Genomic DNA, 17,835 nt, shown 5'->3' on the forward strand with positions numbered 1-17,835 from the left:
TTGATGCCATCAAAATGCGACTATGCCGAACAGATTTGGTACAGTACCTCAGGAAATCCCTAAGTATACCGCATTTTTCCAGCTCTTCTTAGAGCCCAAAAATGCCGAAAAAATTCTTGACGTTGTTAAAAGGTACCTCTAGCGTGTTTCTGGGAGTAATTTCACTCCATCTTTGCGTTCCCAGTGGAGTCAAACCTTCATGGTAAGATGGGAAAAAGTTTCCCGCCTCGCCATGAAGGTTATGGTGTTTTATCAGTTTTGATACAAAACAACATACACCGAAATTTGACAAAATCATAAAGATAGAAAAAATGTTGAAAAACCAGCAACCATTGATATAGCCAAATTAAGAGGTTGAGTATTGTCTGGAAAACACAAATTGCACGCAAAAAAACTTGTTCGATTACAAAAAGCACACCTCAGCCAATAGAATATGAGATCTGACACTGTTTTCAGGAATGAATCTTGAATAACCGTTCAATAACAAATTTTCAAGACAAACAAATTACATTGCATGCAGTAACAACTTAAGCGCCAACAATTGCGCTGCTGATTAGTCAGTTAGATGCCAAAACTATATAGAAGTTAAAAAAATATAAAACCTTGATTTACTTTTTTTAAAGCGATCAAATGCATTTATTGTTGCGCATTTGAAGATTCTTCTTAAATAATTCTTGTAAATTGTTTAAACTATCACATTGTAGAATTGCAAGACAGCTCTTGCTGTTGTGAATGCCCGAGAGTAACTGATTTTTCAAATGAGCCAAAACTTGAATAAAAAATTTTCTTCTGAAACCAGAACAGATTTAATTGAACCGAACGCAAACCAAACACATTAATTTTTCTTTCCTTTCCTATAAACTGTGGCCCTGTTTTTAGGTATTTTTTCACCAGCTACTGTGGATATTTGGAACTGAATTTTTTTCTGGATGATTAATGACATGAACTGCAGAAGATATCATTAGACTTCCAAAGTTCTGCACGGCCTCACAAGTGGCGTAACAGGTTTTTGCTATTTCTAATTAATTCAAAGTAAAATTTGTGAACGTTAGGTGTACCTGCTGAGCAAATTAATGTCTGAAAAAATACTTCGGAAAAATTTCAAAACTTGGTACGGCCTTATACGGCGCCGTACTAAGTTCTTTAGTTTATCATAGATGTGAAAAGTGCCAAAATTATTGAAAAAATGACTTTCATGAGATAATCGTTGTTTTTAAAACCAATTTAAGGAAGGTAGACTTTAAAAATTGGCAATTACATCAATTAGATACGGTGTCGTAGAAAACTTATTACGGCCTTATGCGGTGCCGTACAAAGTTTTGTAAGTTTTCTAAGGCAGCGTATAAGTCTTATTAAGTTTCCTCTAAGGTGGTCAACCTGGTAAATCTGACAACGTGTTAAGTACTTCTATCTCAGACCACCTAGAACAATAAATCCTTCAAATTTAGAACCCATTTGGACTTTCCCACTCCTACTTAGGCCCTCAATTGATTTGAACAAGTCCTTCACTATATTGAAAAACACTTTTTGTTAAACTGTATAAAGATGGTATTTTGAGTGCGAAATCTGACAACGTGTTAAGTACTTCTATCTCAGACCACCTAGAACGATAATTCCTTCTGATTTAGAACCTATTTGGACTTTCCCACTCCTGCTTAGGCCCTCAATTGATTAGAACAATCCTTCACTATATTGAAAAAAACTTTTTGTTAAACTGTATAAAGATGTTATTTTGAGTGCGAAATCTGACAACGTGTTAAGTACTTCTATCTCAGACCACCTAGAACGATAAACCCTTCTGATTTAGAAACCATTTGGACATTGGCACTCCTACTTAGGCCCTCAATTGATTTGAACAAGTCCTTCACTATATTGAAAAACACTTTTTGTTAAACTGTATAAAGATGGTATTTTGAGTGCGAAATCTGACAAGGTGTTAAGTACTTCTATCTCAGACCACCTAGAACGATAATTCCTTCTGATTTAGAACCCATTTGGACTTTCCCACTCCTACTTAGGCCCTCAATTGATTTGAACAAGTCCTTCACTATATTGAAAAACACTTTTTGTTAAACTGTATAAAGATGGTTTTTGAGTGCGAAATCTGACAACGTGTTAAGTACTTCTATCTCAGACCACCTAGAACGATAATTCCTTCAAATTTAGAACCCATTTGGACTTTCCCACTCCTACTTAGGCCCTCAATTGATTTGAACAAGTCCTTCACTATATTGAAAAACACTTTTTGTTAAACTGTATAAAGATGGTATTTTGAGTGCCAAATCTGACAACGTGTTAAGTACTTCTATCTCAGACCAACTAGAACGATGATTCCTTCTCATTTAGAACCTATTTGGACTTTCCCACTCCTGCTTAGGCCCTCAATTGATTAGAACAATCCTTCACTATATTGAAAAAAACTTTTTGTTAAACTGTATAAAGATGTTATTTTGAGTGCGAAATCTGACAACGTGTTAAGTACTTCTATCTCAGACCACCTAGAACGATAAACCCTTCTGATTTAGAAACCATTTGGACATTGGCACTCCTACTTAGGCCCTCAATTGATTTGAACAAGTCCTTCACTATATTGAAAAACACTTTTTGTTAAACTGTATAAAGATGGTATTTTGAGTGCGAAATCTGACAACGTGTTAAGTACTTCTATCTCAGACCACCTAGAACGATAATTCCTTCTGATTTAGAACCCATTTGGACTTTCCCACTCCTACTTAGGCCCTCAATTGATTTGAACAAGTCCTTCACTATATTGAAAAACACTTTTTGTTAAACTGTATAAAGATGGTTTTTGAGTGCGAAATCTGACAACGTGTTAAGTACTTCTAACTCAAACCACCTAGAACGATAATTCCTTCTCATTTAGAACCCATTTGGACTTTCCCACTCCTACTTAGGCCCTCAATTGACTTGAACAAGTCCTTCACTGTACTGAGAAACACTTTTTGTTAAACTGTATAAAGATAGTATTTTGAGCGCAAAATCTTACGTGTTAAGTTCCTTTTTCTCAGCACTCAAAAAAATACCAATTTTTGCAAAATTGTTGCGTAACTGCCTTTTGAATTTTTTTGAGCACTCACTGAAAGTATTTTTGGTTTTTGATGTAGTGTAGATCGACAAATATTAGCTCAAATTGCTTCATATAAGGATCATTGTAAAGCTTTTGTAATAAACTTCAACATTTTGTTTGATAATTTTACTAAAATTAAACAATTATGTACTGCAGAAAGTTATTAAAAAAATTAAGGTAAGTTAAGGTAATTTTACCTTAACACAGTTCAGGTATTTTTTTACCTTAACTCAAGTTAAGGTAAGGTTAAGGTAACTTTTACCTTAATTTTACCTTAACAAAGGTTTACCTTAACTGCGTTAAGGTAAATTTACCTGAACTTTTTTTAGTGTGAATATAGGTAGACTTTGACGGAGAGATCGAGGGTCTTCAAATGTGGCTGGCGAGTGCTTATATTGCATCGGATTTCGACGACTGGCAATTGGACTGGGCAAGAGTTTCTAATGGTACATTAGAATGGCTCTTCTCATGTGATTGCTGGCTAAAAGCTGGAGGTCCCATGACTCGCTATCTGAATCCAATTAGGATCAGCGAAGTAGCACATACTCCATCTTTCTATTAGGATTTCGAAAAATGAAAACTTTGTTTTGTCTCTCGGACATAATTGGAAGACAGGGCAAGGACTTGTCGAAGTACTCGTCTGATAAAAATAACATGGATTCAGGGAATAAGAAATTCTTAATTAACAATGGTCACAGGGACATTTTCAAAGAGAAACAAAGACAGGACAAATTATTTGCAAGATTTTACATTATGTAAATTATTTGCAAGTAATTTACAAGATGCAAGCAAGTATTCGTTTTTGCCATTAGCCTGAAAAGTAATGTGTATGTGGTACTTTCAGGCACGCAAGAGGAGAGAAATAAAAAATATCATTTTCAAATTTTGAAAATCCATAATAAATATACGCAAAACCACAATTTTAACAAAAATGCCTCTGCAGACTTTAAAAATGACTCAGCAGACTAAAACTGAATTGAGCAAAGGCACTTTCAAGACTTACAAACACCGTCGAGGACATGCGAAAACAGTTAAAGGAAAAAACGAAATCGTACAAGAACAGAAACAATTAATCGACGAACAAGCTCAAACGACCTCAGAAAAAAACCATGTCATTGAAAAACAAAAGCAGCAGATAGAATTGAAAGATAATGCAAACGCGTACCAGTGTCGAATGATTGATAATTTCAATCGGAAGTCGGATTTTTACGGGATCAGAACAGTTCGCTATTGGAAAACCTAATGGGTCACAACATTCAAAATTCAACCAATTTTTTTGGGCTGTCAGAACCAAAGTTGTTTTTCCAAAATTTATTAACAGAAACACTAACCATCTTATAAATTCAGACAGCACATACAAAAAAATACAACAATCTGATATTTCTTATGATACTGGATTCTTTTTTATCCCTCTGCAACAATTACTGATTTGGGACAAACTGTTGAACAGTATTCGTCAGGAGCCAATTGCCAATCACTCATTTTTCATGTGGTTCATAACAGTATAGATAAGGGTGTTTCGGGGGTGGACGCAGCATCTCAATTATGTGAAACTGTTAAAAAAGCAATCAAAAAGTTGAAGCCGCACCGAGTTCTTTTTTTCTGAAGTTCCACCAGTTAAAAATGGCCATTATGGGCGTGAATCGAGTAATATTGAAATTAAAAAGTTCAAAAAGCAACTGGGAAAAATTGCTTTGGAGTTAAACGGAACATTTAAATGGACAAAAGTAGAGGTTTTGAATTGCAACATTACAACATTTGAAATATCTAATGATGGTGTTCACTTAAAGTTGACTGGAGTACAAAAATTATCAAGAATATTATCAACAGCATAAAATTTCTGTGTCACAAAACAACATTCCACTGCGACAAGTTCAGCGTTTTTAACCAATCCTTTGGTTGCGTGACTTAATGTTTTTTCACTTAGCACTTCAAATGAAAAATTTATATATTCCGTTATGTCAGACAACAAAAATCATGATTATTATAATGTGAAAATCAGGTACCACTTTTTTCGATTTTTTGAATTTTTGCGAAACAGTTCTTTTACACTTCATGCGCTTGCTCCTATGTGGTGATATTCATCTAAATCCGGTTCCCTTTTCTCACTTTTGTGAATCGGACATGCTGATAGACATAGTTACAAAAGATAGCAAAAATCTAAACAATTGTTCTTTCAATGCACGCAGTTTGAAAAAAATAAACATGACCTTTTCATTGACTTTTTGACATATTTGACTCAAAACGCAATAGTAATCCTTACTGAAACTTGGTTGAACAAACAGATATTTATTCAGAGAATTTTTTGAGTCCGAAACACAAATTTTATTCAAAATCAAGGCCATCAAAGACAGGAGTAAATAAGGGTGGGGATGTTGCCATCTGGGTTCCTACGGACAAATCTTCAAAACAGCCGAATGATCTAAATGTAGTCAATGGAAGCTTTTTTGAGTCTTCATGGGTGGAAACACCTGGGCTATCGGTTGGAAAAATCCTAATTAATGCTTCGTATTGTCTAATAAAAACTTGAGAAACTATTTCATTGACGAATTAACACCAGAGACTTCCTCGGCGTACTCAATCACTGACGAAATTTTGCTTTTTGGCAATAATAATCTCAATTACTTCAACAAAAGAGAATCCATTTTATTGGATGAATTTGCGAATAACTCAGGAATTACCTTGTCAAACACAAAAAAACCAACACGAGCCACCAGCCAAGGCGTAACACTAATCGATCTTGGGTTTTCCAGCAAAAACCAAGTTCAAGCTGTTCAGATTTTTCCCCATCAGTTGAAATGGATCAGTTGATTGTTTTGTACACTACACATTTTCTCGTTGAACCTAAAACCGGAAGCAAAGTTTTATCAGTAGAAACAAAAGAAATATTGGTGCAAATAAATTGAGTCTTGATCTTTCAACTCAGGTTTGGAGTAAATTATATCAATGTGAAGATGGAAATAGCATGTACAATGTTTTCATAAACGTTTTCAGTTTTACTCTAGAGATGCACGCCTCGCTCATAAAAAGCTTTTAACTGGAAAAAAATTGCTGAAGAACATTGGCTAACAAAAGAGCTGAGAGAAGATATCACGAAAAACATAGACTTTCTAATATGAGAAAAAACAACCCATCGGAGCAGGCGAGAACCATTTTCGAATATCAGAGAAATTTCGCTAATAGGCGTTTAAAAACTGGTCAAAACGAGTTTGCAAACAATTTTTCAAAGAACTACCAATATGTAATGAACAATGGAGTTTCATCAAAAACAGAACTGGCAAAGACAAAGAAAGGGAGTGTGTCATTATAGACAAACTTGTCGATGGTGAAAGAGAAATAGAAAATGAACTTGATATTGCAAATTTTCTCAATAGAAGTTTTCAAAAACTAGGCTTGTACAACGGAGAATATATGAGCGCTCCAACTGTTTCTCGCATAGAAGTTTTGGAAAAGTCTTGCTTCAGAATTGTTACACTAAAGGAACTCTATGATGCCATTGATTCACTCGACAGCAATAAGTCATGGACGTTTTTACTGCTTGGGCAATCAAGGCTGCAAAGTTTGCAATTGGAACTTTTTGCAGTTTTTTTTTAACACATGCATTAGTCAAAATACTTTCTAGGAAAATTTGAAACTTGCTTTCAATAGTCCAGCCTACAAAAAAGGGGATGTAAAAATTTGTGAGAACTATAGGCCTATCTCAATTACTCCAATGTTTGCAAAATTGTTTGATCAAGTGGTTCTCAATCAGGTTAACGAATTTATAAAAAAGGAAAAATTTTGAACGGTACACAGTTTGGATTTCAAAAACATAAATCTTCTACAGATGCTGTTTCAACACTTAATTGAAGCTTTACTAGAAAACTATGGTAATTTAGAAATTTATTTTGCTGTTTCTATTGATTTAGCTAAAGCATTTAATTCAAAATCGCACGAAACTTTTTCCAAAAAGATTGAAGCTTACGGTTTTTCAGAAAGTGCAGTTGATTTATGTGATTCATTTCTTAAATACATACTGCAGTGTCTTAAGATAAACGATGTTTACTCAGAATGGTTGGAAACAAATCATTGATCCGATAGTTTTTCCGGGGACAAAAAATTAAGCCACAAAGTCAATGCAGATACTTGGGTTTAATGATTGACTCTAAAATAATTTTCCATGTAAAACGCAACAAACTCCTATCAGACCTGGCCACAGTGAATAGATTCATAAACCTTATACGTTATCAGTTACCTCTGAAAGCACGATTGTTGCTATTCAAATCCCTAGTCATTTCTCATTTAGATTTCAGTGCTCTTTTTTTCAGAACTTGAATTTCTCTGCATTGCAGCGAATTAATCAACAAATCAATTGGGGAATTAAGGTTTGCTATATGAGAAAAAAAGTTTCAGAGATCTACAGATCTCTTAGTAAAATCTGACATTTTGCCTGCAGAACTTTCAATAAGCCAGATGAGTGTTTCAAAACTTAGGAATGATATTTCATTATTGAAATCAGACGGCACTGAGAGTTTTTTCTAAGTGGTAATGTTTTTGTAAGGAAAAACAACAGGACTGAACATCTAATTCTCCTATGGTCGAGCAGTCGATCATTACAAAAAAGAAGCATCCAAAAATGGAATAGACCTCCGGACTATCAGATCACGCTCAAAGTTCAAACGCATGTTAAAACAGCATCTGCTTTAACAATCAAACTAGTACAGTTGGAAAGGAACGTTGGTAGCTTCAAAAGTTGTTTTTACCTTTAAAAAACGGAACCAATAATTTTGATTTTTAACATTGTACTAATTTTGTATACATAATTTTGAACTTGTAATATTTAACCCCTGGGTTATATTTTCAATTTACTGGTTTAAACAAAAAAATTTTTCAAAAACTCCCAAACCATTCATTGGTTATTTATTCATAAAATAAGTTTTAAAATGTTATAAGTGATTAAAATTGACTTAAAATATTTTCTATACTATCTATCTTACTAACTATAGTTTTATGGTCATATGTTTCCTTAGGAAACTATATCAACCATCACTACTAACATTAGTAGTCTGTTTAGTGATGTCACTAAGTAAAAAAACATTCGCCAATTCCGAAATAAATATACAGCGGAGAAATATTAAGCAACCAGAATATAGAAATTAAATACGCACTAAATTCGTTCGAATTTACGTATTAATAAAAAACACTATGATATGTATCAAATAAGGTGGTTTTTGGCTTATTAACATTTTTAGGTTCTTTAGATGATTATTAACTGATTATGAACCAATTTTGACGTCAATGACATCAGACAAAAAAGAACCGGTGAAAGAGCATAAAAAAACCGTGCCCTCCTAATTCGCACTTGTTGCTGTGGTCATTTACAATGCTAATACGTGACTTTACAGTAGTTATACGTTGCTTTATATCGCCCGGGTCGAGGAATTCGTCAAAATTTATGTAAGAAATGCGCTGACAACCGCTGAAAAAAATATTTTTCAGCGGAGAAATCTTACATATTAATGCGCTTATTCTGCTGAGTTTTCAGCACCTTTCTTACATAATTCCAGCACTTTTCAGCACATTAAGTGGATAATTATGGAAGATCTAACTGCTGAAAAATGTAATTTTTCAGAGGCTGTCAGCGCATTTCTTACAAAAGTTTCATTACCTATCTTACACAATATCAGCACTTATCTTATGCATTTTCAACGGTTTCCTTGCACAAGTTGAAACTTTTGAGTTCTTTTGGCTTCTGATATGAAGAAAGTGTGACGCTTTTCAGAATGAATTTTCATTTTAAAAAAAACATGCAGTTTTTTTTACTGATTCGTGGCTCTTCAGGAGTGCAAAAGGTGAAAGATCCTACATGCTGACTACGTTATAAGCAATAGTGAGCAAAAAAAATGAACGTAAATTTATTTAAGCAAAGCGCTGAATCTGCTGAATCTTAAATTTTCACAAGTGCTGAAAATATTTACGAAAGGTGCTGAGAAGCTGCTGAAATTTTGTAAGAAGAGTGCTGAAAATATGTAAGAAAGGTGCTTAATCATATGCTGGTTTTATGTAAGAAATGCGCTGAAAGGTGCTGAAATATTTTTTCTTCAGCGGATTCTTTTCTTCAGCGGATTAATGTAAGCCTCTTAGATAGTGGTTAATTGGGGCCAATTGTTTTTCTTGGCCCATTAATTTTTTGGCCCTAAATATTCGTGTCATAAAGCCTTAGATTAGCAAAAGAACGCAGCTTTATTATTGTTGTAACGGCTGCTCTCCTTGTGTTTCACAAAGAAAGTTTTACACCGCCCAGTTCGTTCTGAGTGGTTACAAAATCTGTCCGGATACTTCGTTTATGCAGTTCGCTTTTGTAACTGTATATCCGCTCTGCTGTACTTACCGTTGCATTAACTATTTTAGTTCGTAACTATTCGCTGATCTTAGTTTTTTCAACTATCAATTTGAACTGGATTGCTACAGATCACACAATACGGGATCTCTTTATGTATACCAGTTCAATTCGATAGAAAAAACAAATCGAAGACAAAGATATATGTCTAAGACCTGTTTGTGCAAAAATATTTAAATTTAAACTTAAGTTGGCTTTTGCTATTTGTACTCACAAGTTGAGAATACCAGAAGTTGGGGTTGTAACAGTTGAATTTCAGCTCCAATAATTCGTTGATGCAAGACACAGTAACAGAATTTACTGCTCAAGAATAATATTTTGAATACAAGACACAGTAACAATTTACTGCTCAGGAATATTTCTAGTTCAAGACACAGTAACACGTTATTTACTGCTCAAGACAATTTGTTTTGCAATATTTTGCTGAGTTATACTTTCAGCCGTTTTCTGCGGCTACTACGTTGAGTTCTGTGTGCTGCTTTTGTTATTTCCCCTTTTTTCTCTTTTTTCTCACGTGACAAACTGTAACTAGAACTAGAACTATAACTATAACTATTAAATGACTAAGACAAAAAAAGTGTTCTGTTTCTATTTTCCCCGCCTATGCAAGCTTGTTATTCCTTAAGCTCAGCTCCAACATCGCCGGCCCTGTTTTCCTTCGTGAAAACATCATCGTCAGTTGGAAGTACTGCAGCGAGCTTCACTACGGGCCTCTTGTAGTATCCATCTTTTGTTCGGATTTTCGCTGATCGAATCACTCCGTCGGAACCTTCAAATGTTTCGGTTATTCGACCCAGATTGTAATATCCACGTTTGTCACTGTCTTCCACTAACCAAACAAGATCACCCTGCTGAAGACTTCTTTCCGTTGTGGTCTGCCATTTCTTTCGACTATTCAACGTTGGCAAGTATTCTTTACGGACTCTGTCCCAGATGAGGTCTGCGTAAGCTTGTGTTTGTCGGAAGAGCTTTCTATGATCAACAAATTGCTCTGCACCTGATAGATACGGTAAACAAAGGTTCTTGTTGCCAAGTAGGAAGTGGTTTGGAGTAATAGCTTCTAAATCGGTAGCATCAGAACTGACTTGTGTCAGCGGTCTAGCATTCAGCGTCTGTTCAACAAGACACATCGTGGTTGACAGAACATCCTCCGTGACTGATCGATTGCCCAGCACTGCGTACATTGCCTTCTTGCAACTCCTAACCAGTCTTTCCCACACTCCTCCAAAGTGTGGTGCTGCAGGTGGGTTGAACTTCCATCTGATACCTTGTTGAATCAGATGTTCTTCAATTCGCACCCTGTTCCATGCTGCTATATACTCTGCCAGTTCTTTTTCAGCTCCAACGAAGTTTGTCCCGTTATCGCTAATCATTTTAACCGGTTTGCCTCTTCGTGCAATGAATCGCATAATTGCGTTCAGACAACAATCAGTGTCTAGTTTTGGTACAATCTCTATATGTACTGCACGTACAGTAAGGCATGTGAATAGACAGCACCAACGCTTTTCGTTTCTTCGACCAATCTTTACTGTGAATGGTCCGAAATAGTCTACGCCCACATTCGAGAACACCGTTGATGCGACTAATCGTTCTTCAGGTAGATCTGCCATTACCGGTGCCTTTGTTTGGGCTCTTCCCTTTCGACATCTAATGCATTTGTTTTTGATCGATCTCAAAGCATTTCGTATGCCTAGGATCCAGAATTTTTGCTGAACTATGTTTCTGACATGTTCAGTACCTTCGTGATGACTATTCTTGTGTTCATTTCGCAAGAATAATTCTACTACATGGTGCTTCCAATGTAACAGTATTGGATGCTTGGTTTCGAAGTTCAATTCACTTTTACCTATTCTGCCTTGAGCACGAATAAGTCCCTGCTGGTCTATGAATGGTGAAAACTGGAGGATTTTGCTGTTTTTTGGAATTTCCCTTTCAGCCTTGAGAGATTTCATCTCTTCAGCAAAGTGTTCTTGCTGCAGTGGTCTGAATATGCTTGCTTGTGCATCCTCTCTTTCTTGAACACTTAGTGTTTTTGTTGCCGGTTTGTGTTTTCTAAATACGCGCTGTACGTATGCCATTGTATTTACAAGTCGATTGTAATTGCTGAATCGTTCCCACTGAATCAGCGGCTTCTTCTCTTCAACCTTAGCTGAGAAGACCATTTCGTCAATTTGTTCGTATGAAGCAAATGTTAAATTCAACTGTTCAGGCCATTCGTTCTCTCGTTGCTTCAACCAGGCCGGCCCAGTGAGCCATTCACTTCTCTTAAGTTTGTCAACATTGATCGCTCGTGTCCCGATGTCAGCTGGATTGTTAATACCACTCACATGATTCCACTGTGAAACATTAGTTGTGTCCAAAATCTCAGCCACTCTGTTTGCAACAAACACCTGTTGCTTACGGTGGGAGCTATGAATCCATTGCAGAACGGTAGTGGAGTCTGACCAAAAGTTGCAACTCTGAATCTTCGATTCGTGTTCCTTCACTATCTGTTCTTTAAGTCTCACTGCCATCACTGCTGCTTGTAGTTCCAAGCGTGGTATGGAAAGGTGTCGCATCGGTGCGACTCGGCACTTCCCGATTACAAATGCTAAGTCTGCTGAGTATTCTTTGGGCTTTGAACGTAGGTATGCCACAGCGCACATTGTATCTTCAGATGCGTCGGCAAACACATGAAGTTCCCATTTGTCCTTGGCTGTGCTGAAGTATCTTCTATCAATGCTGGTTTCTGCTACTTCTGGAAGCTGCGCCTTCCACTTCAGAAACTCTTCCTCTTCGTTAGGTTCTACTGAGTTGTCCCAATGTTGTCCATTTTTGGTCCAGATGCACTTCAGGAGTCGTCTCATATGGACACTGAATGGTGCAAACAGTCCAAGAGGATCAAACACTGAAGAAACTAGAGATAAGATCTTCCTTTGTGTGATTGGGGTCTCAACTTCTTTGCTTGTACCTCTACAAACCTGTAGACTATCATCGGTAATCGTCCACTGAAGCCCAAGCACTGATGACCCTTCCTGGCTGGGTTCTACTTCAACCTGCTTTGTTTTGCTGATTGATCTTAAGTCCTCTGGGATTGCGTTGGTTACCACGTCACTGTTGGTGATCCACTTCTTCAGTTCAAATCCATGTTTTGAAAGAAGAGGTTGCAGTTGTTTGAAAACTTTGATTGCTTCTTCAGGTGTTTCGACTGACTTGATGAAATCGTCCATGTAGAAGTTGTTTTGGATTGCTTTTGCTGCAATAGGGAACTCGTCCTCGTTATCAATCGCTACTCGCTTCAGAGCGTAGTTGGCAAATGTTGGTGAACTCTTTGCTCCGAAAACATGACGCTGATACTCGTAAATTTGCACAGGTTCATTCATTGTTGGTCGCCACAAGAATCTCAAGCAGCTTTTATCCCGTTCAGGAACTTGCACTTGCAGAAACATTGATTCAATATCTGCGGTTAGGGCAATTGGTCCTTCTCGAAATCTGAATATTGTTCCGATCAATCCGTGTAGTAGATCGGGTCCGGCTAACAGCTTGTCATTTAGGCATACGTCCTTGTATTTTGCTGCAGCGTTGCAAACACGGCGAACTTTACCCGGTTTGTTGGGGTTTTGTTCTCGTTCGTCGATGACTTCGTCACTTCGACTGTTGGGTTGGACAGCAGTTTATTCCACTGTCCGGGTCGGCGGACCAAATGTAACGGCTGCTCTCCTTGTGTTTCACAAAGAAAGTTTTACACCGCCCAGTTCGTTCTGAGTGGTTACAAAATCTGTCCGGATACTTCGTTTATGCAGTTCGCTTTTGTAACTGTATATCCGCTCTGCTGTACTTACCGTTGCATTAACTATTTTAGTTCGTAACTATTCGCTGATCTTAGTTTTTTCAACTATCAATTTGAACTGGATTGCTACAGATCACACAATACGGGATCTCTTTATGTATACCAGTTCAATTCGATAGAAAAAACAAATCGAAGACAAAGATATATGTCTAAGACCTGTTTGTGCAAAAATATTTAAATTTAAACTTAAGTTGGCTTTTGCTATTTGTACTCACAAGTTGAGAATACCAGAAGTTGGGGTTGTAACAGTTGAATTTCAGCTCCAATAATTCTTTGATGCAAGACACAGTAACAGAATTTACTGCTCAAGAATAATATTTTGAATACAAGACACAGTAACAATTTACTGCTCAGGAATATTTCTAGTTCAAGACACAGTAACACGTTATTTACTGCTCAAGACAATTTGTTTTGCAATATTTTGCTGAGTTATACTTTCAGCCGTTTTCTGCGGCTACTACGTTGAGTTCTGTGTGCTGCTTTTGTTATTTCCCCTTTTTTCTCTTTTTTCTCACGTGACAAACTGTAACTAGAACTAGAACTATAACTATAACTATTAAATGACTAAGACAAAAGAAAGTGTTCTGTTTCTATTTTCCCCGCCTATGCAAGCTTGTTATTCCTTAAGCTCAGCTCCAACAATTGTGATAGAGTTAAGCAGATTTATTTAGTTCAATAACCTTTCACTACTATCTAATTCAAATTGGGTATTAAAATCAGAAGTATAACTTCTTTTTATTTTTTACGATAATAAGAAACTAAGCCTGCCTGCATGCACTACAAATATCACATGAAGACTATAAAACTAATTCCTTGCTGTCAACTGTTATAATTATATTAGTCTTGTTGTCTTTTACGATTCGAAGAGGAGTATTGGCATTTTATAGGTTTTTTGGGCTGAATCAAGTTTGTTCCCGACTCAATCTTTGACTTCGTTCTTTCCAACTATGAATTCTATTGAAGAACGTTGTTTGACAATAGATTATTTTCTAATGTGTAATTATAGTGAACTACCAGTAAAACTGATGGCTATTCCGTTCCTAATTTGCAAAATCACTTCAAATTCATGATTAAATTTCTCCTGCATTTAGAAAAGATTGGGATGGAAACAAAAACAATGTAAATTATTGTTCTTTAATTGCCGGAAAAAATGAAATATTTAGAGAGCGTATAAGCGTCTTCTGCTAGAAAGTTGACTTTTCTATTGCTATTAAAAAGAAGGAAAATAATTTCGAAGTTTTTTTTAGAATTGTTTCTCACTCCATTGCACTTAATGTTCTTTTTTTGTACAAATGTTGTCACTAAATAAGTATTTTGGGTGTTACAAATGTATGAGATTCATGAACAGTTATCAACAAGGTTCTCAACGTTATCAGAGGCAGATTTTTTATTTCCCCCTTTTATTAACCAGATTAGGGCAATATAGCGAGAGTTTGAGGGACTAAGATTCGGTTGAGTCCGATTGAGATTCGAAATAGGCCATTCATATCAAACGTTGGGCGAATATGATTAGTTGATGCCAGATCTTGATTCGGAAAAGAACGACCCAAAAATTGTGGACCAGACTTCCCGGGTCGAGATTTTTGAGTAACTTTTTGTAGGAAATGTTGTGAATGCGGTGAATTTTTTGAAAGAAATTGTGGTGAATGTGAATGAAAACAAATACTTCGCCACATTTCACCGCATTTCTTATGAAAATTCACCGCAAAATTCACCTTATTTCTTATAAAAACTCACCACATCGACTTTTGTGACAACTTAATGTAGGTGAATGCGGTGAATGCGGTGAAAAAGAAATTAATCGCATTTCATCGCATTTCTTACAAAAATTCACCGGGAAATTCACCGAATCTATTACAAAACTTCATCGCATTTGCTTTCCAAAGTTTACTGAATCTGATTTAAATTCACAAGGAATATCAAAGAAGTAAGTGACAGTTGGCGCAGTGGAATAAGAAGTTGAATTCATGAAGGAGGTAAGATGTACAAACCCTTATGAAAAAGTTTCCTTTTGGAAGAATACTGAGAACGCGGTGAAAATCATTGGCTCACTGCATCCACCGCGAAGCGATGTAAGAAATACGCGATGGTTCTTTCACCGCATTTTGCCGCATTTTCCACAAAAATTCACCCGGGTTTGTATTTATCGTCTGGAAAGGACTACCCCCAGACGAAAAATTTTCGAACCATATTCTACCACCTCATTTCGGGTAGCGCTCTGAAGCGACAATTCTTGTGACAACAATTGTTCTGAACTCTACGTTTCGAGGTAACTTCGGTTCAAGTGATGCGGAGGTTCAAAGATGAAAGAAACGGTTAATTTTTGTTTAGGATCACTGTTTAGGGTTGAATGCAATGGCTAAGATAGATCATAAACAGAGAAATATTTTTATATTATTTGAAATTTGATTGAAATTTTTAAGTAAAGTACGTCTATTTGTTATACATACTCTGTTATAGTACTGCCTCTGAGTCAAATTGGAAATTTAAGGGCGTCTCGAGTTGAAACAAGGTAACAAAGTTTTATTGTAATGGCGACAAGAAACGGGGGGTTAGTGGCAAAAAGGCAGGAAATCATTCGGGGCCGTTAGAAGCAGAATCGATTGCGGCAATGATTTAAGTTGAAAAAAAGCATTGACCTGTAATTTTGCTGTAACGGGTTCGTTCCTCTTAAAATTTTTTCTTCAGGTGCACAAAATTATCAATACTTGCAGCATGGTCATAAAGTAATCTCGTTAAAGATACCAACAACAGAGTCTTTTTATATGTTTTTTTTTCAATAACAAATGACGAACTCTGACGAGTCAAGTGACGAAAAAAAATCGCAGCTTCAAAATTTATTTTAACTGTAAGTCTTTATGCGGATGAGAGACAATCGTAGATAAAAGTTTGTTTGACTGAAAAAATCTGCTGAGAAGTCAACTAGATAAATTCTTTTTATGCTGAAAAATTTTGCGGAGGAATAAATTTATCGATTTTCTCTATTAAATTTGTTAAATGTTTCTTTCGCTGTTCACCGCAAATTGTTTTTTCTCTCTCACAACTTGAGGATTTGTTGCGCTAGAATAATAAGAGCAAAGTTTGATTATCAAAGACACCTAACTTTAGCTGCATCGACGATTTTTCCCAATTGCGAAGAGTGTCAGAAGTTGGTTTTCCTCAAAAAGCTTGGAGATAATTGTTATTTGCTGAGCTAGTTTTTGAGAAGAGTTTTAATTAATAACTTATATTGACAAGTGAGGTTTAATTCTCAATTAAGCAGCTATTTACGAAACGCAAAATGAATTTATGAAGAGAAGAAACTCTATGAATTAATGAAGAGAGCGAATTTACACCAAAATATAAGAATGAACGTATAACGATTTCATAATGCGAGAGAACTGCCATTGGATAATTGGCTGGACCTGCCAAATAAATTCGATGAAAATATAATTACATTAGAAAAAGCGTGGCAAGAAGATGGTAAAAATAATTAAAATCTAATTCAGTGTGAAAGTTTTGATGGAAAATTGAATTTTTCGCTGAAAAAAAGCTCAAGCTGATCTTTTGAACCAAAATCCTTAAAATCTCGATGCTTTTTGAGTTTGGAATGTCATGATGCTGATCATACCAGTCGACAAGAATATCAATTACTGGTCGTTTGTCTGTTTTTACCACAGAAATTGTTAAAACCACTAGCGTAACGCAACATAGGAAGGCAAACAACAAGATATAAATTCAGACATGAAATCCTTGTCCCCCGAAAAACATTTTAGAGGAGTCTTTAGACAAACCTTTTATTTTTGAAACGGGTCAGTACGCCTCCAAGCCATCTATGCAGTCCAGGACGTCTGTGCATTTTGGACAGTCTGTTTTTATTTAATAAAAGTTACCATTTAGTCCTGTCGCTCAAGCGTCAAATATTTCAAACAACAGAGGCATACATACACCCACACAAGAGCGCGCACTTGAACACCAACACATAAAAACAGGCCTTACCACAAAAAAAAACAATTTTCAAGATTTTTTGGCCTCTGATACTCAAGGTACCAGTGATTCGTTTAGGCACTTTTTGGGGCAATTGTGTTTGTAGTTGTAAAATTGACCCCGCATAGTTTGAATTGAATTTTCGAAATTTTTTGTCAGTTCTGATGTTTGCTGAGTATATTCGAACCAATCTTTTGAAAAATTTTTTCAAGTGTGTTTGTTCCTTACCAGGAAGGCTAAGTAGACAAACTTTCGATTTTAGTTTTGTTTAAAACGGCATTTGGCGGCAAATTTTACGCATTAATTCTAATTTTTCAAACTTTCGGACAGTATTGGCACTCCGTCTCTAATTGAGTTTACTATGCAAGGAAACAACAAAAACTATTCCTAAATTTTCTTATCTAATATCGTACACAAACATTGGGTGTCAGTAAAATGTTTTGACGCGTTCACTATTTTTGGTAAGAGTACTTATAAAGAAATAAGGGAATTTTAGCTATTATTTGTGAATTGAAAGAAAATTTCCTTCTGCATATAACGAATTTGGTAATAAGAAACGCGTTTCGTTATTTA

General features: G+C 36.0%; 1 protein-coding gene across 1 annotated transcript in view; it reads right to left on the reverse strand.

Annotated features, from left to right (window-relative positions):
• LOC142351571 (protein lifeguard 3-like) overlaps positions 1-17,835 on the reverse strand; it is a 359,608-nt gene that overhangs the window by 275,598 nt on the left and 66,175 nt on the right. The gene's annotated exons all lie outside the window — the stretch shown is intronic.

Source organism: Convolutriloba macropyga, chromosome 13, assembly GCF_964194025.1.
Source record: "Convolutriloba macropyga chromosome 13, txConMacr16.3, whole genome shotgun sequence".
Lineage (NCBI taxonomy): Eukaryota > Metazoa > Xenacoelomorpha > Acoela > Convolutidae > Convolutriloba > Convolutriloba macropyga.